Below are 24,265 nucleotides of genomic sequence, written 5' to 3'. Positions count from 1 at the left end.
CCAATCGAATCTATTCGTATAGAACCAACACTCGTATAATTTATTGTAGATAGCTACTCCTCACCACCACCACCACCACCACCACCACCACCACCACCAAAAGAACAAGAAGAATGTTTAGGATCTCTGAATTTGACCCCTAATTTTTTTCAACGTTGAATAGAATTATTATTCCAAGGTCACTGCAGCGAATAGGGATTATAAAGAATGGACATTGAGCAAATTTTCCTGTGTTTTGTTTCTCTGTGCGCCAGCGTTTAGTTCCACTTTCAAGCGCTAGAGGTTAGTGTAATCGAGCATACGCTAAGATAATAATTGAGTATAGAGTTGAGACACAGGATCCAAACATCGCCTACCTTATTGCATAATCCAGTAACGCTTTGCTTCAAATAAATTCAAGTTAACATCTTTTCCTTATTTCTCAGTGGCAAACTAGTTGTAATAATAATTTTTTATATTTCAGATATAATAAATTATATTATAAAATAATATAATACATTATAAAATTAAGTATCGAATTCGTTTAATATTTGTATATAATATAATATATGTATATGGTTTTACTTCTCATAAGAGTTTTGTTTTTCCATTTTCAGTGCTATCAAATCATTACATATTTTAATTGTTGTTGGGGTCAACGTCTCAACTCTCATTATAAAGGAACTTTAGAATCTAGACATTACAGTTAATGACTGATTTATTATTTTATGGATCCAATTTATTTTATTTCAGTACATAATGTACCTAGATGTATTAATTATATGTGTTATATTTCCGCTGTGTCGACTGCTAGCTGGTGTGATGTCAGCGCCAACTCTAGGGAGAAAGCAGAATCTCACGCTCTAGCTGGCTTGAAGGTCACTGAAATCAGTCCGGCTACATCAAAGGTACCGACGCGAAGTGTCCATATTTAATTACCTATACGCTGGTCACTGGAATGAAAAGGACAAATTTTCGCGTAACACTGACGCAACTGTGATTTTGAATGCTACCTACCACATTATCTCCTGGATTAGTCGCCTTATGAGTGATGCCCTATTGGTCTTCCGAAGTTCCAGCCATTCTTGGGACTGTTCACTAAACCTACATAACTAATTCTTATGGAGTATTTATACAAGCATGTTAGTGCATACACAGAGTGGAAGTGAAATAATCCTGCAGATTGAAAGGAATAATAGAGTAGACTTAAATGCACGGTTAATTAGAAAATTAAGTCGGAAGTTTCAACAGTCTGGTAACATCGTCGTAATACATATGTAAAAGGACAACGAACTCAGGTCTGTCGCTGTACACGAATCTCCCTCTCTCATTGCAGTCTGCTCGCATCGTTCATTGGCTCGAAATTAATGGTTTTAAAATTAAATTTACACGAAAACCGTCCACGTTATTGAAATACGCCAGAGGGATAAATGATCCTTTATTAGATTTTCTATCGAAAGACAAAAATCACGATCCTACTCGCAATAGTTACTGAATAAGAGGATGTTAAACATTTGGAAATAAACATTCTTTTCTGATATAACTACGAACTTCCCTCCAATATGGTATTACCACAGTCTAGAGTCGACGGCAATTCGGAAGGCGGTTGTCTGCTAGCATTTGCGTCGAGAGAGACAGATAGAGAGAGCAAGGCAGCGCACAACATTGCCACATCGTACTTCACGCGCATGTGCAATACAAATAGCGCAGGAGAGAATTTAAATTATCAAAAGACAATAATGACCTTAGCCGTTGATTACTGTAAGCATGACACCAAACAAACCCTCTTTCCTTCACTAACAACATTCTTTGCACGGTTCTCAGTCCCACACCACATGCTTGTGCAGTCGTTTCTTGCACGTTGGAAACGTTGCTGCCAGCATCAAGATGGCCGGCAGAGTTCTGCTCGTTAACGTTTTTAATATAATTATACACCTTAAACACTATTTTCCGCGCCTGCTTGTGTAATACTTGTCTTTTTACAGTCTCTTCTTCCATTTATTTATCTTACATATACACAGTAAATGTTAGTTTTACTTATTCAATGTATTGAAACATTCGCACGTGAACGAACGAACTCGGGAAGTGCTTGTTATAGACTGATTCTGATTGGTTCTACTGTACAAGCTTGTGACGTCTCATACCAGAAATGCTACGGCGCATATAGAAGCTAACCGCCTTCCGAAATGCCGCCTAGTCTAGTATATACAGTCACGAAGCTCAATACGTAGGAAATATGCATACAATGACAGTTGAACTTTAGTTGCTAGCCACTAGGATCGCTACTATCGCCTCATCACAGACAATGCTAAATAGTACCGGCAAAATCTATTGTTCCTAGCACTCTCAGCTGATGCAAAAAACCACTTCAAGCTTCGTGAATGTATGTACTAGACTGTGGTATTACATTATTTTCTTACAACATGAGCTATTCGCTCTGAAAATCTGCAGAGTTATTTCACTTCCATCCTGTATAAATGAAAGAATAAAGACTGATATATCCAAAAATAATGTGTTTTATTCCCATAAAAAATTGTAGGCTTACATTGTTTAAATAGTAACCCAAAAACGTGTACTACTTTTCCTGATTTCATAAACTTTCAACCGCTTGCTACGGCTAAACCGTAAAAGATGGATCACCACATTGCGAAAGAAATACGTTAATAAGCATGACCTTCTCAAACATGCAAGTCATTATGATCCATCTCTTACGGTTTAGAAGTTGGAACCATTTTTGGTTGGCTAAAGCAATTGTATGATGCAACAACTGCAAACGTGTGACGTCTACAGGAAGTAGTCGTGCAGAAAATATTACGAGACTTTACAAGGGAAGAATACGTAAAGAGAAATATAATTCCCAATCTAACAGCGTATTCCGAATCTCACCGGACCGGTGGACAACAATGACGTCACGCTGCAGCGAATTAGGAACAAAACTGCTGGAAGGATTGATGACTGTCATGGCGACTGTATAAGTTGTTGTCTGTGCTACGCAAGCAAAATTTTGCGAAATTTCCGTACTGCCATCTCGTTCAAAGAAAAGAGAGCATAAACAATTTATTTCTTGAACCGATAGTAATAACTGGGCCGTTGACATGTTCGCTCATAAGCCATTAACATATTGTTTTTACGTTGTGCTCATTACAAACAATACAGCAGAACTAAAGCAGAACACACCGCCATGACACAACAGTGCACGATATCATTCGTCTGCTAATTCCCGCCCTATACAAGAACCAATCAGATTCACTGACGGCGGCTGATGGAGACTGCCACCACCTCTGCAAGCTGATGGCACCGGTGCGATACCGGTGGAGCATCAATGACGTCATCGGTGGAATTCGGAACACCGTGATGCCATCGGATTGCTCACCGGTGAGATTCGGAATACGCTCTAATTGCAATGTACCTAAACGAAGAAGAACTATTGCCGAACATGAGTACGTACTTGAGTATAACACAATTTCATGAAAAGATTCATTGAAACAGATACAGCAATTTTTTAGATATTTTTCAACATATTCCCAACCGGAATTCAGACATTTGTCATATCGTGGGATCAATTTTTGTATCCCTATATTGCAGAAGTCTGCCGCCTGGGATCGGAACCAGTGTGTGACAGCTGTTCACACCTCTATTTCATTATGGAAATGCTGACCGGACATGAATTTCTTGATGTGTAAGAAAGGATGGTAGGCTAATCGCTGGAAGCGAGATCCGGACTGTACAGTGGGTGTTGAAACACCTCGCAGCGGAACTCCTGCAGAAGATCTGTTGTGCGCCGAGCCGTATGTGGCCGAGCGTTATCGTGCAACAAGACAATACCGGCACTAAGCACCTCACGCCACTTGTTCTGAAGGGCCCGTCGCAATTGTCCAAGCGGCAGACTTCTACGACACAGGGACACAAAAGTTGATCCTACGGTATGAAAAATGTCTTTATTCCGATAGGAAATATATTTAAAAATAGTTCAACAATTGCATCTGCAATTGTATCTGTTTCAATTAGAGATGGGTGAAAAAAGCTGGAACAGTCTTTTTTAAACTGTGTCGACTATTTCCAATGAGAGTTACACTGCTCCAGTGATCACTTCAACGTTCCACATGATTCCAACAGATAAACAGTTCAATTTCTAAACAGTTTTCCTCTTCTTTGCTGTCTGCAAAGGCCATGTGTAGCGCTATCATCGACCTCCAACCGAAAGTGGATATAATAATATCTATGTTCCACAAGGACTTCGTGCAACAGTAGCCTAAGTAGGATCGCGCAATTTAATTGTACGAATCAAAATCTCTAATAAATCTGATAATTATTAGTTGTCCATTGATGGAGAACATGTTCATGGTGCCCTAATTATTAATATAACGCGAAAAATATCATCGAATAATGTCTTATCTCCTAGGGTTATATGCGTTATTTTTAATAAAATCGATTCATTTTGAATTGTAGTTCTTTACTGTACTCTTGAACAGTAACCTACGAAAAATAACTATCGTCGTTATAATACACTGAACAGCTGATTTAAGTGCTTTGAAACATGTTCCTGAAGCAGATTAGAAGTTGGAACAGTTGGCATTGATGTTGTAAACATATTCTTACGAAACTGTTTCTTTGAAACTGTTATTTTGGAACAGCTTCATTCATGAAACAGTTACAGTCGAAACTGTTTCTTAAAAGAACAGTTTATCTCATCTCTAGTTTCAATACTTATTTCCATGAAATGGTTTCCTTTCTCTATACCAGAGCCAGGAAACAGCCGCTCTCAGAGAGCTTAGCTTCTCCCGCTACAGTTGCTGTTGTACCTAGATACTCATGATGACTGCTCCGTTTATGATACGACTTTCCCCACCTCTGCTCTAAACGGTCATAGGGAAACTTACTTTCCGGACGCGCCTCTTCTTACACTCAAACCAAGAGATTTTAAACCACCCAGAATATGTACCTCAAAATATTAACGGGATCAGCCTGGTACGTGCGAAATACCGGGTTACATGCTGATCTAGGCTTTCCATACAGTCCATAGCTACAATCCTCTGCATGAGCTACAGAAGATTGCCGAACTCCTGAAAATTGCCTTCCTGAGATCTACCAATGAGACAATTAAGAAGGAAAAGTCATCCTGATTTAAAGCTATAAACCTGTTCCATTGATGTCGAGACCACCTTTGGACAGCTCTCCGAATATATATTTCATATTGTAAAACAAAACTCTAATGTAATTTACACAATACAATTCTTACTATTACAAAATAATCTGTTTACACGCTTCCCTAGAACTCACGACAATGCAATGTACTGACGGACGAACCATGATTTTATAAAACTTAATTTGTATAATATCTTACTTTTTATACTTCTGTTTCCTCCTTTATCCGTCAAATTCCTCGGCTGTCTTGCAACACGTTGTTCTGCACATAGTGGCCCTTCAGAAACATCTGCATTCTCGATCGAGACGTCGATCCTCGGAGACACCTGTCCGCAAGTAAGAGAACTAGATGAGATAAGGAACAGTTGATGGGGAAACTTTGGTTTATTAGAATTATTTTATGTGCCGTAAATCTTCACGGGACTCCTGTCTTCACTTCCATTCCTAATGAAGCCATACTAACAACAGTTATCATCTATAAATATCTGTCCTCGTCCAGGTTTAAACCCGCGAGCTTTCGAACATAATAATTATCAAAAGTGGTCATCGATAGTTACCACTAGCCTGTTGAAGAACATCAATTATATAGGGTGCTTTAAAATGTTAGAGACAAACTTAAGCAGCATTTACAGGCATCATAATAGAGCAACTTTCGAATAGGAATCCATGTTCTTTGAAGCAAGCCCGAGTTAGTGCAAGACTTCCAATGGAAATAACTACATATTATGTGACAACATATCAATGAAATACATTTATTCGTAAACGATTTATTAAGTGAAGGTTACTTGGATAGAATTGTACTGTACTTACAGTATTACAACAAAAGTTGTTGGAATTGCAATGCAGGTATTACATCCTCGAGCAAAATCCTGGAGCATTCTATAAAATATTTCAGGCATTTCATGAACCACGACAGATGCTGCAAGTATCCTGACTGAAAGTATTTCTTAGCCGTCCACTGATGTCTCGTAAACAAAGGTTTTGATAAGACCTCAAAAGAAGCAATCAAGAGACGTCAAGTCAGGGAAACGGATTGGCCATTCAACTAAACCACCTCTTACGATCCAATGTCCAGACGATGTGCGATTCAAAACTTTCCGTACTTCAACATCAAAGTGTGCTTGCGCAACATCCTGTTGTATCCACATTTGCTGACGCACGATAATGGCATGTCTTATAACATGTATGGAAGAACTTGTTCCAAGAAGATTCTCTAAATTACTCATTCAAACGTGATGGCAAGAGGTATGGACTGATCACCGATAATAGCTTCCCATACAACCACTGCAATGGTGACGTTTGAATGTAGCGTGGGGACTGTAATCCGCCAAAACATGACTTTTTAAAGAATTGAAGAAACAAGAAGTTATCTCTGGTGAATGATGCCTCATCCATAAATAACACTTTACTAAAAAAAAATGGGGGTAGTTCTGACAAAACTGCAACGTTCTTTGACAAAATTGTACCCACTATGGAGAATACCTACATTCAATGCCTGTACCTTCTATGATCATACGAGTGTAGCTGATTATGTTGCACTGAATCGGTCTTGCTTCGGAGAACATGGTTCATATCCGAAAGTTGCTCTATTCTCATCCCTGTACATCAGTGGTCAGCATTTCTTGACTCGCGAGTCAACCCCTTAATACATAAGCAAGCCACCGACGTGGATGAGTCGGTTAAGGCGCTTGCCTGCTGGTCTGAAGTTGCGTTCGGGCTGTTTACCTGGTTGGGTTTTTTTCGAGGTTTTCTCCAACCGTAATCTATGGCGAATCCTCGGCCTCATCTCGCCAAATATCAACTCGCTATCACCAATCTCATCGACGCTAAATAACCTAGTAGTTGATACAGCGTCGTTAAATAACCAGCTAAAATAAAAAAAAATATATTTAAGCAGGGCGGGGGATAAGGCATTATCTCCCTCCCCTTAGCCATCACTTATTCATTCAACGTTAAGCAGTTTGCATATCCTCCTCTCCTACCTCTTCCTTTGCTGTGTATTGCGGACTGCATTTTTATATGACATAATCTTTGCCGACCACTATTCTACATGCTGCTTATCGTCTTAAGTACTCAAGCTAAAACTTCAGGTAGGCTATTGAGCTTACTTAACTGAAAAAAATACATTGCGATAGCTTAATGTTAACACATTCCAATGCGCAAGACAATATTTAATTAAAATGACGTTAAGTAACATTAAGATTTTCTTCGTGTTTGCATGCACATGTTCTGTTAGCAATGCCGAATGTGCTACAAAACTGGAAGAGGCAAGCATAGGGCAAGGTCTTCTCTAGTCACGTAAGTTTCTGCGAACGTGTGCAATTTCGCGAGATGAATTCGGATGACGAGCATTGATAACCAGCTTTAGACACTTATTACGTCATTATATCCCTAAGAACGTGCTCAAGAGTACAGCTATAGCCAACATGAAAATCGTCGCCCCATTAACTCGATCTCATCTCTGGTTAGTTCTAAGTTTAAAGGTCATAGGCCCTACTAATATTTCGCGAACTGAGATTCGATCCCCAGTGTTGACCATAGAGATAATTGTGATGGATAAGGTCAGAGGATGCAGCAGTTTTCCCGGGGGTTTCCTGTTTTCCTAAACATTTTAAGAATGTCACGAAAATAACACACAATTTCTAAGACTTTTGTGAGTTTTTCAACTGAGTTTCTTTTATACAGTGTGTAACAAAAATACTTTTACAAACTTTGGAGGCGAGTACTTGACGAAACAGAAATTGAGGTTAAAAGCATCGTGAATCGAGTTAGAGATAGAAGGGCTTGCACAACCATTTTCAGCGTCTGATGGTGGTACATCACATATTTATATGTCTCAAGAAGGAAGAAAATCAAGTGTGGACACACATATTACAAGCAAGAGGAGATCATATGCAAATAAAAGAGCCAGTGAATAAAACATTTGAATAATCAGCGACAAATCCTCCTGATGGTCAGTAATTACCCAACCTACAAGGCAAATTATGAAATTCTCTTATATCTGAGAAGGATTGGCTACCGCCTGAAAAATGGGGCTCATCTTCAAGAAGCAGAGGAACAATAACGTAATGTACAAAATAAAGTTTGAGAAATAAAACTCTGGTTCCGGATATTTTGTCGTTTCGACATTTATCTCATGGACATTTTAACGCCATGGTCATTTTAGTTTCGTGAACATTTTGTCATATAGACATTTTAACACATGGACAATTTATGGTGGAAGCATAACGAAAACTAAATATAATTGGTTGTATTCCGATCTTTATCGGGGTGCTCCATTGAAGAATGACATCACAATTCTTCAAAAACAGGTGGAGTATTTATATTATTGCCACTTAAAAACTTCCGAAAAGCTACTGGAAGACGTACCAATTAATCTGTGAGTAATTACTACTTGTACTAAATTTAGGCGGTTTATGTAAAAAGTACAATAAACGCCGGCTTTATGGGACAATTTTATAGGACTACAGAAGGATAGTTCATATTTGCTATGTTTAAATAGCAATATTAACGTTTTTAATAATTATGCCTATATTATTATTTAGTAGTATTTATTTAGAACATGGGTGTCCAGACTCCTATAGAACCATGAGATGTTGCACGTCAAGCATGCTCTACTAAGGTCAATAACTTTCCATATAAAATAGAAAAAACGACCTTAAAGAATATGCGCTGCGGGTTGCTTACGCCAGGGGACACCTCGTACGAGTTACAATTTGAACATCTATGATTTAGAAGAAATAGAAAATGAGTAAAAGCTTTATTTCTTTAAGTGACTCTATTTTTCTATGTTCCTTTGTAAATAAATTGACTCTGTTGTTGCTAGCTGAGACCTGAATTATTGTTTCTTTTACTATCGGTTCCACCTCTCACCTTCAGTAAGGCATAAATCCCAACCGAAGAAAAATTCTGACTTCAACGCTTTTGGCATCATTTTCAATAATGTGCTCTAGCTGTCCATGGCGGTCCTCTTTCAATTAACGGAAGAAAACTGCGAGAGCTATTGCGAACTCGATCTTTCCAGTCTTGGTGTCTTACCCCATAAGGAAAAGGGAGTATCATTATATGCAGACTACCGTAACGCTAATTCCTGGATATCTACAAAATCACTATTATCTTTATCGCAATACATAAATGCACTGAAGTTGTCCTGCAACCTGACAGCCAAATCGGCTGCAACGAGACAGAAACCCTTGGACATATGCTGGGGTTCTGCCGAAGCACTGAACTGCTGCGAAATAGTGGTCACCATCGAGTCAGAGCATCTATAGCTCAAATCCTGCAACATCGTGGATGGGAAGTGAATGAGGAAGTTCATTGTCTTTCCGCAGAAGATTCCAATCTGAGAGCTGACATCATAGCACTTAAAAGGAATGAAAATATAGCATTGTTTTTAGCTCCCACCATTCGCTTCGAAAAGAACACCACCCAGGTGGAGGAAGTAAATGTTGAGAAATAGGATGTTTACGAATCCTGCCCGCCATTCCAATTAATCAATGGATTGTGAGAGGCCTCCTGTTTGTAGCAAGAGGTACCCTAACAAAATTCACCGGTGATGTTCTTAAAAGTAAAAAAAAATAATTTCTATGAAATTCAAGAAATTATAATTAAAATCCTTAGAGATTTTCTCCAAATAATAAATTACCACTTATATGTTAAGTTAAATTATTTTTTATTTCACTTGTTAACAACACTATTAATTTTAATATTAATCTTCAACTTTGTTTATATACAGTATAAATATATTTTTTTGTATTATTGCCTTCTGGATCCTTGTGGTCACCCTCAGTGGAGGGCAGACGATTTTTTCAAATCTTTCTCTCTCTCTCTCTCTCTCTCTCTCTCTCTCTCTCTCTCTCTCTCTCAAGGCTGATAGCTATGTAGTATGTAATGATGGGAGAGTGAATACTGAGCTAAGCCACTTAAAAGTAGCTATGGTCGATATAATTTTATACAGGATATGACAAACTAATGCTATGCAATGCACGGTCATTTTCTGTCTTACGTAATAATAACGTTGCCGCTCGTGAGATAGAAGACGCTGGAATTCGATACATTAATTAGGCCCAGGCTCTAATCCGTGCTGAAAACTAGATACTGCAGTACCTACTGTATTTGTTTCTTATACAGTGGCATTAGTTACTCTAAATTTCTACGGTTTAGAACACAAATTTAACAACCTTTAGTTCGATATATTAAACATCTATGTTAGTTCTCAGTTCATGTTTATGTATTTTTGAAAATTCGAAAACACACATAAATCGAACACCGAAAAAATGCGAATGAAGTCTTTTTAGTAGCCTATTGTAAGAAACAGCAGACTTCCTACTACAGAAATGTACATTGTTGTTCCTAATGCAAAACATTTCATAGTCTATACATTACTGGTATAAAACATATTTCAAGAAATCAGAAAATACCGAAACTTCAGAACTTGTAAATTATCACTTCAGAAATCTACATTTAGCTATGGTCAATATAATTTTATACAGGATGTTAGCCAACAAGCAAACATTTTCATGGGGGCAGATAAAGAAGTTAATTCTTTTTCACCATGTTAATAAAGTCAAAACAAGTGCTTATACAAATTTTAGCTATGGTCAATATAATTTTATACAGAATGTTAGCCAACAAGCAAACATTTTCATGGGGGCAGATAAAGAAGTTAATTCTTTTTCACCATGTTAATAAAGTCAAAACAAGTGCTTATACAAATTTTAGCTATGGTCAATATAATTTTATACAGAATGTTAGCCAACAAGCAAACATTTTCATGGGGGCAGATAAAGAAGTTAATTCTTTTTCACCATGTTAATAAAGTCAAAACAAGTGCTTATACAAATTTTAGCTATGGTCAATATAATTTTATACAGAATGTTAGCCAACAAGCAAACATTTTCATGGGGGCAGATAAAGAAGTTAATTCTTTTTCACCATGTTAATAAAGTCAAAACAAGTGCTTATACAAATTTTAGCTATGGTCAATATAATTTTATACAGGATGTTAGCCAACAAGCAAACATTTTCATGGGGGCAGATAAAGAAGTTAATTCTTTTTCACCATGTTAATAAAGTCAAAACAAGTGCTTATACAAATTTTAGCTATGGTCAATATAATTTTATACAGAATGTTAGACAACAAGCAAACATTTTCATGGGGGCAGATAAAGAAGTTAATTCTTTTTCACCATGTTAATAAAGTCAAAACAAGTGCTTATACAAATTTTGGCCACTAGAGCGCAATTACAAGGACCCTTCAGAAAGTAAGTTTCCCCTGAGGCTGTTTACATAAAGAAAACACAATTTTATGGATAGATTTATTGGAACAGCAATTGTTGAGATATTTTTCAACATATTCCCCACCAGAATTGAGAGATTTGTCATACCATGGGATCAAGTTTGTATCCCAATGTCGTAGAAGTCTGCCGCCTGGGATCGGAACCAGTGTGGGACAGCCGGCTGCATTTATCTGTTGATCCCACGGTACGACAAACGTCTCAATTCCGGTGGGGAATATGTTGAAAAATAGCTCAACAATTGCTGCATCTATTCCAATAAATCTTTCCATGAAATTGTGTTTTTTACGGCCCCAGGAATATTACTTTCTAGTGGCCCTCGTAATTGCGCTCTGAGTGGTCAAATTTGTATAAGCGCTTATTTTGACATTATTAACATGGTGGAAGGAAAAAAATAACTTACCTGCCATCATGAGAATGTTTGCTTGTAAGATCTGAATAACTATTTCTTTAATGTCGGTTCCACCTCCCCCCCCCACCCCAGTATAGTATAAATCCCAAGTGAAGTAAAAGTCTGACTTCAACATTGGTGACATTTTCGCAATGATAGGGAAATGAATAATCGTTCAGGAGACCTTCAGGAATGGCTTTTAGTACAAGTAACATGATAAAATGAACCACATGCACACGTGCGTGACGCTTCTGATTAGGTTAAATACGTTGAATCACCATTGGAATGGAATTTATGATTGAATCACCATTACAAGGGTTACAGTATTGCTCGTCTCTGTTGGAAGAGCACCTTTGTACTGTATGTAACATAGATATTATGCAAACTGTAACACAGATCTCACGTGATCGAATACCGATACCATGTGAGAGGCCATCTTTTGCTTACGCTAAACGTAAGCCAATCGATCGAAGTGTCTTAATGATTTCATTTGATTCCCTGAATATAAATATTGTGGGATTCCTAGTTGAAAATTCGAAGGAATAGCAACAAAGGAAACGTTTGTCAAAACTCACTCCAATCCCAAGGAGAAGAAAGAGGGACAACAAAAGTAGATGAAGAGTAAAATGTATTATGAATAAGACTATAATGAAGATAAGGAGATGAGTAGGAAAAGTAAAAAAGAAACAGAAGCAAGAGAAGGATTAAAAATAGCAATAACAGGAGAAAAAGGAGAAACTGAGGAAACAAGGAGTAGAATTAAGAGTAGAAGTAAAAGAAGGAAGAATATAAGTAGAAGCAAGGAGAGAAGCAAAAGAAACGGAAGAAGTATAAACAAAGAAACAAAATAATAGAAATAGAATGAAGAGAAGTTGAAGGAGGAAGAAAATAAGTGCAAGGAAAAGGAGAAGCAGGAGGAAACAGAAGAAGAAGAATAAAGGAAGAAATAGGAAAAGCAGAAGAAACAGAAGAAGTAGAATTAAGGGAAGTTAAAGGAGGAAGAACAGAAGTATAAGAAAGCAGAGAAATGAAAGGAAGAGAAGCAGGAGGAATAGAAGTAGGAAAAGAAGAAGTAGAAGGAGAAGCGAAGAAACAGGAGTAGAATTAAAAGGAAAAGTTGGAGGAAGAACAGAAATGGAAGAGAAACGGATGGAAGAGGAGAAGGAAAAGAAGAAAGAGAAGTAGAAGGAAAAACAAAAGAAACAGGAGTATAATTAAAAGGAAAAGTTGGAGGAAGAACAGAAATGGAAGAGAAACGGATGGAAGAGTAGAGGAAAAGAAGAAAGAGTAAAAGTAGAAGGAAAATCAGAAGAAACAGGAGTAGAATTAATAGGAGAAGTTGGAGGAAGAACAGAAATGAAAGAGAAACGGATGGAAGAGGTGGAGAAAAAGAAGAAAGAGAAGAAGTAGAAGGAAAAACAGAAGAAACAGGAGTAGAATTAAGAGAAGAAGTTGGAGGAAGAACAGAAATGAAAGAGAAACGGATGGAAGAGGTGGAGAAAAAGAAGAAAGAGAAGAAGTAGAAGGAAAAACAGAAGAAACAGGAGTAGAATTAAGAGAAGAAGTTGGAGGAAGAACAGAAATAAAAGAAGAGAAACGGATGGAAGAGGAGAAGAAGGAAAAGAAGAAAGAGAAGGAGTAGAAGGAAAAGCAGAAGAAACAGGAGTAGAATTAAAAGGAGAAGTTGGAGGAAGAACAGAAATGGAAGAGAGACGGATGGAAGAGGTGGAGGAAAAGAAGAAAGAGAAGAAGTAGAAGGAAAAGCAGAAGAAACAGTAGTAGAATTATTAAGAAGAGAAGTTAAAGGGGAAAGAACAGAAGTAGAAGAAAGAAGAGAAACGTAAGGAATAGAAGAAGGAAAAGAAAAAGAAGAAAGAGAAGGAGTAAAGGAAAAGCAGAATAACAGGAGTAGAATTAAGAGATGTTGGAAGAAGGCAGAAATAGAAGGAAGAAGAGAACAGTAGAAGCAGAAGGAACAGAAGAAAATGAAGGAGAAGCAGAGGGAAAAGGAAGAATAGAGACAAGAGGAGAAGGAAGTAAGCACGAGGAGAAAAAGGAGGAATAGAAGGAAGAGAAGTAGAAGGAAAAACAGAAAAAACAGGAGTAGAATTAAGATTAAAAGTTGAAGGAGGAAGAACAATAGTGAAGGAAGAAGAGAAGTGAAAGGAATAGGAGAAGCAGAAGGAACAGAACAAGTAGAAGAAACAGAAGGAGTAGGAAGGGTCGAAGAAGAAAGAAGAAAAAGGAGGAATAGCAGAGGGAGAAGATGGAGGAGGAAGATAATAATAGAAGGAAGAGAAGAAGGAGAAGCTGATTTATGTGAAATGCAACGTATCTTACAGTAAGTAGCCTATTCTTAAATACGCAAGCGGATAAAATTAAGGACATAATGTGTGAAACACGGGGAATGAGGCTGACCTGATACCCTTCTAGAAAGTGGTATCATAATCTCATAACATTCCTACAGCTCGGATCGTGTCAATCACATGTTTCTTTGGATCCCTTAATCAAAGCCTAGTAGGCAAAACATTAGTACGAATGATCTGAATTACAGAAATGACCGACCAAAAAAGATCTTTCATAAAATAATAAAGACACTACCTTATAGGTAGTAGAATAGTGTCAATAAGTCTGGAGACTATTTTGAAAAGTTATCAGAGTTCGAGTTTAAATGGTGTGTAATGTACACAAAAATGAATTCGAATCAAATCTGAAGCTCCCACGTATTTACGATGTATATTCGAAAGATACTTGATCTGAACGTGGGAGTACTCATTGGCAGTCAAACCGAAGGTGAGGAGGAGGGCGTTTGTTTTCACGCTGAGTGACTAATCGTGGATTCCAGAAATTCTGCGCGATAAAGTAGTTTCATCGGCGCCGTATAAACAAGGCTTGCATGTTAATGGTATCGGGTTGACTCACACTGTCACAGACATAGAACAATAATTAGATGCCGTCTGGAGTAAATCTTATGGTCTGAAGTAGACATGACCAAGCAAAAACAATACATTGCCACACTACTCTCTCAGAGTTAAATCTCCGTTAGTTTCTATAAAGTGACCAGAAATTTAAAACGGTGCGACTGAGAAGGGAGGGTTTATTTATTTACTTATTTATTTATTTATTTATTTATTTATTTATTTATTTATTTATTTATTTAATCTGAAGGATTAAGGCCATAAGACCTTCTCTTCCATCCTACCAGACAGCACATATAAATACAAAAAAGAAATACAAACACTGATGAAAATGTGAAACCCATATCAAATTGAAGGTTTAAGTGTAGACTCAAATATAATCTAGATTATAGGCGTAGATTTTTAGCTATTAAAAATTATATTTTAAGGGTGCTATGCATAGACATTTCGCTAGCCCGCGCTATGGGCATGCTAAACTAGCCCCGGCTATCGACTGATTACTTGTACAGGATTCATATCATATCATATCGCTAACACTGGTTTATGGATAAGAAAAACGTTAGTTAGTTCACTGATCATCTACCGGAAGCCCGTGCTAAGAATGTCTATGAATATGTCACGTTTTTAGAATATTCGTCTGTTACAGCAGTGGTTCTCAAACTGTGGGGCGGGGGGGGGGGCGCCGTAGCTTGACTGAGGCCGTCAAATAAATGAACAAGACAAGAAATGTTTTTTTGCAATTTTATTTTGAATTTAAATTTTGAATTTAAAATGTAATCAAAATGAAAGCATTGCAATAAAACATTTCTAAGGCATAGATCTAATCACAAACTCACGACACAGTCGCAATGGAACAACTAACAAGACACCCGCAGACGCGCTGCATATTTTCATTCCAGAAAGTTCGAGACTCATCGGTATCTGCCGCGAACATTCGGGTAACAGGAAGTGACGTCATAATACGGCGCGACTGCGCTACATTGCAGCGATAGCTGTAAGTCCCGTAGCTCTTATTTCCGGCAGCCAATCACGTTTCAGGTCGGCTACATTTAAACGTGTGCGTCTTGTGATTCGCTGATGATGACGTTATGCATTTCCTAAGGCTAGATAAATACTTAATATAATCGCCCAACATTTTGGCTCTTTCGTTGGCGTTCGCAGAAAGCACACGAAGACGTTATTTGCCGCTCAATCATTTGCTCAATTACAGTGCGTTTGATTTATTATCATAGGAGCTACGACATGATAATGTTTAATGGTGCGGCAAATAGATCCCTCGTATGATAGCTCGGCAACGTAAGAACAAAAATGGCGAACGATACTACCTACCTATACTTTATAGAGCCTTCACTTCCTAAGACGTAAGCAAAGAGAAGGAGTCACGCCGGGAATAACAGCGTCGCGACTACAGTGTTGCCAATAGAGTTTAAATTCCCGCGTATTGGGTTATTCTCATATGTCTTAGTATTTTATATTTTGGGGCCGGGGGCGCAGAATTATCCAAGGGGAAAAAGAGGGGGCGCGAAATACGGAAGTTGAGAACCGCTGTGTTACACCTTGTTCTCAAGGATGGTTCACAATAAACCTGGAACGGAAACAACAACGAGAACGAGAACGGAAATATTGTTAAAATAAATGTATTTAAATGTGGCCATTCACAATTAACTATTGTGAACGCTCACATTTAAATACATTTATTTTAATATTATTTCCGTTCTCGTTCTCGTTGTCGTTTCCATTCCTGGTTTATTGTGAACCAGCCTTCAATGTTTATACAATCCATCGCAGTCGATAATGTAACAACGTAGACCAATGTCCAATACAGCCCCAGTTCGAAATCCGCTCTACTCTTGAACAATTTTTAATGCCGTCTTATTTAGATATTTTTTGCTGAATTTTGCGAATGATTAAACACATATTTCTCTATACTAATCTACGTGAATGAAAACCCGTTTGCCAACAGGGTAGCTCAGACGGTTGGAGTTTGCATGCTGATTCTAGGCATGCGCTCGCAATTTGGCGAGTCCAATTTGTGAGAACAAAAAGGTAATATTTCACTCTGCATGGTTGTGCCTACAGGTCAATAGCCCAATGAATATGTTCTCAGTGCTGGTATATCTCTTCGTCTTCCTTCAATTAGATCTCTTGCAAGCGTAACAAGGAAATACGACTTCATAAAAAATCGTGTGACGGGACACTTCAAAGTACAAATAACAGGCCACTATCGACGTGACATTCTAATACCCAGAAAGCTGAAGAGAGAATTAATGAGAGATGCCGACCTACCTAGACCAACCCTGACGGCGCCGCGTCTTGTGCGGACTGGGTCAAACTTTTCGATATACGACGTTGGAAATAATGAGTTACACAAACAAAAGAAACTTGTTCTATCACTTTGTAAATTAAAAAGTTTATTCCGTAGTTTTATTAACCTACAAACATAATATATAAAAAGATTTTATCAGGCAAACGAGATTGAAATTTTAGGAGAAATGAATTATTTACGTAATTAGATTACAATATTACTGTAGAACCAAAAAAAAAAATAAATAAAATATTATAAATAGAAGTGTAATATAGGATAAAGGTTGATAATATTGTGATACTAATAATGTTATGATAGTACTTTTTGAGATTTTTTTTTTTTTTTTTTTTTTTTTTTTTTACAATTTTACTGAGCGAGAGGAAGATCAGATTTTTTGCGTCAACGTATTAAGGGAATGTCCGTGGACAAATTTCTGCACAAAACCGGTTCATCTCTTGCGCAGTAAAATTGTAAAAAAAAAAACTCAAAAGTACTAAGGTGGGTGCTCCTGTTATGGCCATATTCCTGATCTATTATAGCCATATTCCTGATATGGCCACCCCTCTATTGTGAGTTAGTTAACCAAAAAATTCGCTAAATTGCAGCAGCATCCAGTGAAAGGACATCCTGGTATGTCACTTGATCGTTTTCCATCCAGTCAGTTTGAGCAATATGGCGTCAGTTACCTGTTTTGCGGTTTTCATGTGACCTCTTCTTATTTTTCTCTGGTAAGTCTCCTTTGTTTTATGCATGTTTTTAAAATACTTGTTTCATGAAAACCATCGTACTCTATTCAGTTTTTAATGTTCTGTTGATTGGTGTTGTCGTTGATGGCGTATCTTTACGAGTTGTTCGTAATCAAACGATTTTCGTAAAAGCTTACCTGTTCCTTATATGACCATATCAAATGCACCACGGCCATATCAAGTTCTTTCACTTTTATTTTTTCACCTGACAAATTTACATGCCTTATAGCTGGGATTACGCAAAAGTTTTGTATTTTAAGAAAAACAACTTAATTTTTTATGGAAAAATCTGTTTTGACTACACTTTTGAATTATAAAAAAGATTATTAAGTGTCATATTTATTCATTTTACATCAAAATTATTTAATTTTAGCACAACTGCACTATCAAACTGAAAACAATCACGATTTGTAGAACATGGAACAAGGGTGGCCATATCATGTGCACATGTTCCTGATATGGCCACTAGGTAGACTCTTGGAATTTGGGACTTTTTGGACAATTAAAGCTACTTTTATGGGGAAAGGAAATTGTTTTAAGAAAGTCCATTAAACTGAGAACGAGTAAGAAAAAAGTGGTTTACATTTTTTTTTCAAAATGGCGGCTAGAAAAATTCTCAAACCTTAGTATGGCCATATCAGGGACACCTACCTTATCGTAACATTATTACCAACCTTTACCCTACGGAAAAGAATGTGAAGAAGAAATAAAGCGACACCTTTAAATCAACAGCTATGGAAATGAATTTTTGATGAACTCCAAACAATGATATTCATCTTATTTTTCATTGTTGAATTTAGGGGATAGCCCGGGGGAAATCTCTCCCCCGAATTCCAGAATGCTTCCTCAGAAGATTTTAGACATATATAATTTACATAAATTACAGTATATTTGAATTTGATATGGGTCTTCAGTAACTAAAATAAATTCTCCTTTTTCTTATATTGTGTAAATGTCTAATGTCCCTTATACCGCAGTGGTCTGTAAGTCGTGAAGTAAAATGGATAAATATGGAAGAAAAGAGTGTGCGTGCTCGTGTCTTCCAAAGGAATTATGTTACAAAGCTGAAATTTTGTGTAGACTTTAATGTAATAATAAAAGTAAGAATTTCAAGCATTGTTACATAAATTGTAGCTTTTAATTGGAATGATTTCTTATAATCAAATAAAAACTTGTTTAACTTAAGAGTGGAAACACTACTACAATAGAATAGTCTAGAACAGTAATGTCAAAGAAAGAGCATTTTTCTGACCTTGACGGCCGATAGAATATCTTAGTATGTGTAATAGTGGCAGTGATAATCAACAAGGCATATCTGGTTATTTAGGAAACGTCAGAGGCTTGTCGAAAAATGGATAAACGTACAAGCAAAGATTAAAAGAACAAAGGTGAATCGTACATTAGTACGAAAACATCTCGACATGTGCAAGTTCGCGGTATAGGTCCGCCATGTACTTGTGGGTGCTTCAACGGATTAGGAATGGAGAAAATGCAACCTGTATTTCGTAATTTCTGGGATTTGGGTGACTATGACCTCCAGAATGCCTATATTTCTAAGCTCGTAACCAGTGTTGATGTGAACAGATGTCGCATTAAGAACAGGGCGACCTCCCTCAGCTGGTTTTGCCAAAGAGGTACTATGTGCCGCCAATAAAGCTCACTTCTGATAAAGTAACGGATCTGAAAGCTCTCCTTATCTATGTGCCACAGAACGTTTCTGGATGATGTGATCAGCAAACAAAACGTGTAACTAGCAGTGACCGACTCAGAGGAACATGGATTATTATAGGCATCCAACAAGGAAAACACGTTTTGCGATCGTCGTTTGTTTTTCGCATAGATAGTCAACTGAAAATGGCGGCTCCGTTCAAACGTTTTGATGAAGCTAACATTAGTGAAAAAGAATTTTAGTAAGTCAATTAATATTTTATTGTATTAGAGAGACCTACTTCATTTCTTCTAATCTTTAAATACTTTCTTCTAATCGTGAAATAGTCAATTAAATCCCACTCGAGTTTTGATTTTCTCTTGATAAATCAAAAGCTCTAGTGAGATTACTGTTGAAAAGACGATCTTATCAGGATGATTAGCAGGTTCGTTGCGTAAAACCGACTCTCACATTCGGCACTCGAGACTGCAACACTGTATTACAACTGATATTAGTTTATTCACCTTTTATGAGCCGTTTCGGAACTAAGCCCTGGACAGCCGCAGCCGAAATTGGGGCTAAGAGGGATGAAGTTACAGGAGAATGGAAAAAGTTACACAATAAGAACTGTACGCATTGTATTCTTCACCCGACATAATTAGGAACATTAAATAGAGACGTTTGAGATGGGCAGGGCATGTAACACGTATGGACGAATCCAGAAACGCATATAGTGTGTTAGTTGGGAGCCCGGAGGGAAAAGGACCTTTGGGGAGGCCGAGATGTAGATGAGGGGTTAATATTAAAATGAATTTGAGGGAGGTGCGATATGATGATAGACACTGGATTAATCTTGCACGGATAGAGACCGATAGCGGGCTTATGTGATGGCGACAATGAACCTGCGGGTTCCTTAAAAGCCATAAGTAAGTACTTTACACTCAACATAATATAGAAAATTACTCATTAGTGGCCAAAATAAATTATCATGAAATTAGAAATAGTGAACAAATTAATATTCCATACTGTACAATGTGTCCCTTTCAAATCTCCCACATCTTAATTAATCATTGCTAAAATGTATGCGGAATTATGAAATGAGACTGTATTAAATGAAAGAGAAACTCAAAGAATTTTCATTATCACACACTAATACACCTCTACATGTGCACCATTGTTATCACGAATAATAGAAACTCTGTATTCGATTTCGTTCCACGATCTGTCCAACATGTTCACTGATAATGTTGCAATTGTGTCACGGATACGGATTCGTAAATCTTGATAATTCTGTACTGGAGGCGCAAACATAGCCCCAGAGGAAGAAGTCCAGTGGAGTGATGTCTGGCGAACGTGGTGGCCACCCGTGTATGTTCACGGTCCATGTCAATACGATCCAGCATTTCAATAGCGAATGTCTGTTGTCGTGGCTGTCATCTGCTTTTAATTATTGAATAATTTGCACCTTATAGGGGTACAAACGAAGTTGGTTATGAAGCACTCGATGCACAGTTGATCTCGGCAAATTTAACTGCCGGGGATGCATGAAGAATTGATTTTTGAGGACTTCTCTGAAATCCTGCTCTAATTTCTTCAATCTTCTCTTCTGAGACGTCGACGAGAACCTCCGGATTGTTTGTTCACACTTCCAGTCGTCCGAAACTTCTCACACCATGCTTTAATGGTTTTCCAATCGGGTACATTTCCTCCATATTCTCTCCGGTAATTTCTTTTCACTGTAATTAATGATTTTGTCTCTACATACCAGAAAACAGCTTTTACGGGTTGCTGCAGAGTCGCCATTTTGTTTTATGCCATTGTTGCCCAACATGTGACAGATGAATTACTTCAAACAAATGAATTTACAATTCTTTGAGTTTCTGCGGAGTCGCCATTTTGTTTTATGCCATTTTTGCTCAACATGTGACAGATGAATTAACTTCAAACAAATGAAATAACAATTATTTGAGTTTCTATTTCTTTTAATACCAGTCTTATTTCATAATTACACATACTTTGTTAGCAATGATTAATTTAAATGTGAGAAGTTTGAAAGGAACACGGCGTAGATTACATAACAGCAACACAAACTTTTCTATTATGGGGATGAAATTATATAATAAGCTTAAGTTGCCAATTAATAGCTTTTTCATTATCATGTAAAGGCTGTGTGATGTATCTTGTCTCACTGTGAAAAGAGAGAGAAAGGAGATATGTCTTACTTCGTCTGTGTTGTTATGGCGATGGAGGAGTGGAGCGATGCCGTCCATCAATCCAGTGGCGGAAGGGACTAGTTGATACATTCTGTAGCGCCAAATAAAATAACAAAATATCTATCTTCGTACTGTGTAGTTCCGTCACTGAGCTTGTCTTTCAAGAAACTGAGTTCCGGCAGCCTTTACAGTAACAAGATTTTGAAAGGAATCCTGAAAATTTACAACCCTCCTATAATCTCCACCCTCATTTGAAGGGACTTGGTTTTATTGCTACTGAGACAAGATAAACCTTACCATGTATAGTATTAAGATTGAAGTTATGTTGGCTACACTGTTTATCTCCTTCCTGTCAGTCTTACAATAGTCATTCTTTTGCAGACCTGTTTTGAGGAATGTTTATGAGCTCTAACTTGAGTAATTTTAAAGTAAGTATGTCGTGTTAAATGTATATAATATGTTTCACTTTATGCACTGGTTTGTGAATTTAACTTATTCTTCAATATACTAGAGCCTGTTTAAGGAATATCGTATTTGTAAAGTATGTAGTGGGGCATTTCTTAACCTCAGAAAAATGAAGTAATATGAGTTACCAAACAGATTTTAATTTTATTTACGTTGTATGCAATAATATCAGAAAATTGATCATTATTTATTTATTTATTTATTTATTTATTTATTTATTTATTTACTGGAACTGAGACCACTTTAGGCACACGTGTGTTTCTGTTCTAATTTGTAATTTGTGCTCATAGCAGAGATGATTTACTTTGTAATGTGAGTTACAAATCTAAGAGAAATTCTATAAAAAAAAAGCAAAATGTATTTTATTTACACGATTTCAATACAGTAACGTGCTATACTGGACATGAAAAAGCTAAAATTAGCATGAATGAGCCATTTTGGTTCTTTCATTGGCATTCGCAGAAAGTACACGAGGACGCTATTTGCCGAACCGTTAAACATTATCATGTCATAGCTCCTATGAGACTCAATCAATTGTTCTGTAACTTTTACGATTCATAGATTAATGTCTAAGGAAAGCATAGAAAAAATTCAAAATCAAGATCTTTTTTGAAAAGTGAGAAAAAAATATTAATTTCCAAGTGAGCCGTCCAAAATAGACATTGACATGATAAGCGACAAACTTTTTTATTTTTCACGTTAGATAGGGAATCAAAGCGAGAGAAATCTCATAACACTTCTATTCAACATATGTCTTTCGTGAATAAATTTACATAGGAAGTTTCTTATTCTCATGCAAGAAATTAAAGAATTCAGAAAAACTGTATTTTAAATTAACTTTGGCAAATTAACAATGCGTCAATATGTCAACCTTCAATTTTGTTTTCTCCGATGTCCAAATTTTATTCATTCTAGTAAAAACTCTTTCTATAGGAGCATTGGTTCCAGTCAGGGATAGGCCAAATAAAATTCTATCATTTTTGTAATGTTTCTGAATGACAATAAGCTGTTGATAGAAGAAATGCTGGAACATTTCTACTCATCTCATATGGACTTCTTTCTCTTCTTTAGATTCTACCGAGTGACTTTATATGCACCAACTAGCAAATTACAGTACTTAATATTATACAATAAACTCACTGAACATTATGCAAGTCTAGTTTTCAGATAAAGCTCCCTGTGAAGCAGACTTGAATAATTTCAAGAGAAAAATTGTTCCGGAGCCGGGTATCGATCCCGGTACCTCTGGTTGAACGTACCAGCGCTCTACCAACTGAGCTACCCAGGAACTCCACCCGACACCGACTCAATTTTTCCACTTTTATCCACACAACTGGAGTGGGCTCACCAGACATCAGAGACCCACATCGAGTGCACACAAACTCTATGCGACTTGAAATAGTGGTTTTCTGTTAACGTGCCTACAGTAACGTACAATAGAACCTCTATTATCCGTAATAATGAAGGGGGTGGAGTGAACGATTAATCGAAAAAATCGGATAATCCGTACCATAAAAGTTTTCATAAACTAAGTAGCTACATAATATTTTCGTAATTTCCTCCAGATCTCTTTTAATACGGTAACTAGTGGCTCAGAAGTCCACTAATTTAAATCTTTTTTTTAGCAATTCAAGTTTGATTTTCCGATGTCAGTTATTAAAACATTATTTATTGTACTTAAGTCTGGTTTTCAACGACGTGTTTTTAATGCTCAAGGAAACTGCATATGAAGATCGTCTGTGGAAAGATAGGAATAGTAGAGGTCTCATGTTGTAGATTTAAAATTTTATACACTTTATACTTTGTTTTTCATTACCCTAAATCACGCACAGTTGTAATTCCTATCTCGTATTGTGATGTGAGATGAACCACATTTTCTCTTTCCCAAACCACTCAATTACTTGCACTTAAAACCTTCTTAAAAAACCTACTTGCACTTTTTTCCGTAGTAAAACATGTTTTCTTTTGACACTTGTAGAAGACATTTTGCATAGAAGTTAAACAGTACAGTTTGTAAAACACACTCTGTAGAAAAAAATCGTGCTAATTTAATGTACAGTACTTCATATTTTTTTCTGTGAGAGAGAAAGACAGTCTGATAATCCATCAATCGGTTAATAGGGTGACGGATAATCGGGGTTTTACTGTATATATTATGC

At 37.0% G+C, this 24,265-nt stretch overlaps 1 protein-coding gene across 2 annotated transcripts in view; it reads right to left on the bottom strand.

Annotated features, from left to right (window-relative positions):
* The window catches only part of LOC138716370 (sialin-like), a 211,494-nt gene that overhangs the window by 110,961 nt on the left and 76,268 nt on the right, over nucleotides 1-24,265 (bottom strand). Inside the window, exon 2 of one of the 2 annotated variants that reach the window (XM_069849388.1) lies at nucleotides 5,324-5,450. The exons of the other annotated variant lie outside the window; for it this stretch is intronic. The gene's annotated coding sequence lies outside the window, so the exon portion shown is untranslated. The remainder of the gene's footprint in view (nucleotides 1-5,323; nucleotides 5,451-24,265) is intronic. 2 annotated transcript variants of the gene reach the window in all.

This window comes from Periplaneta americana, chromosome 16 (genome assembly GCF_040183065.1).
Source record: "Periplaneta americana isolate PAMFEO1 chromosome 16, P.americana_PAMFEO1_priV1, whole genome shotgun sequence".
NCBI lineage: Eukaryota > Metazoa > Arthropoda > Insecta > Blattodea > Blattidae > Periplaneta > Periplaneta americana.
This window is presented reverse-complemented; position numbering and strand designations above follow the sequence as displayed.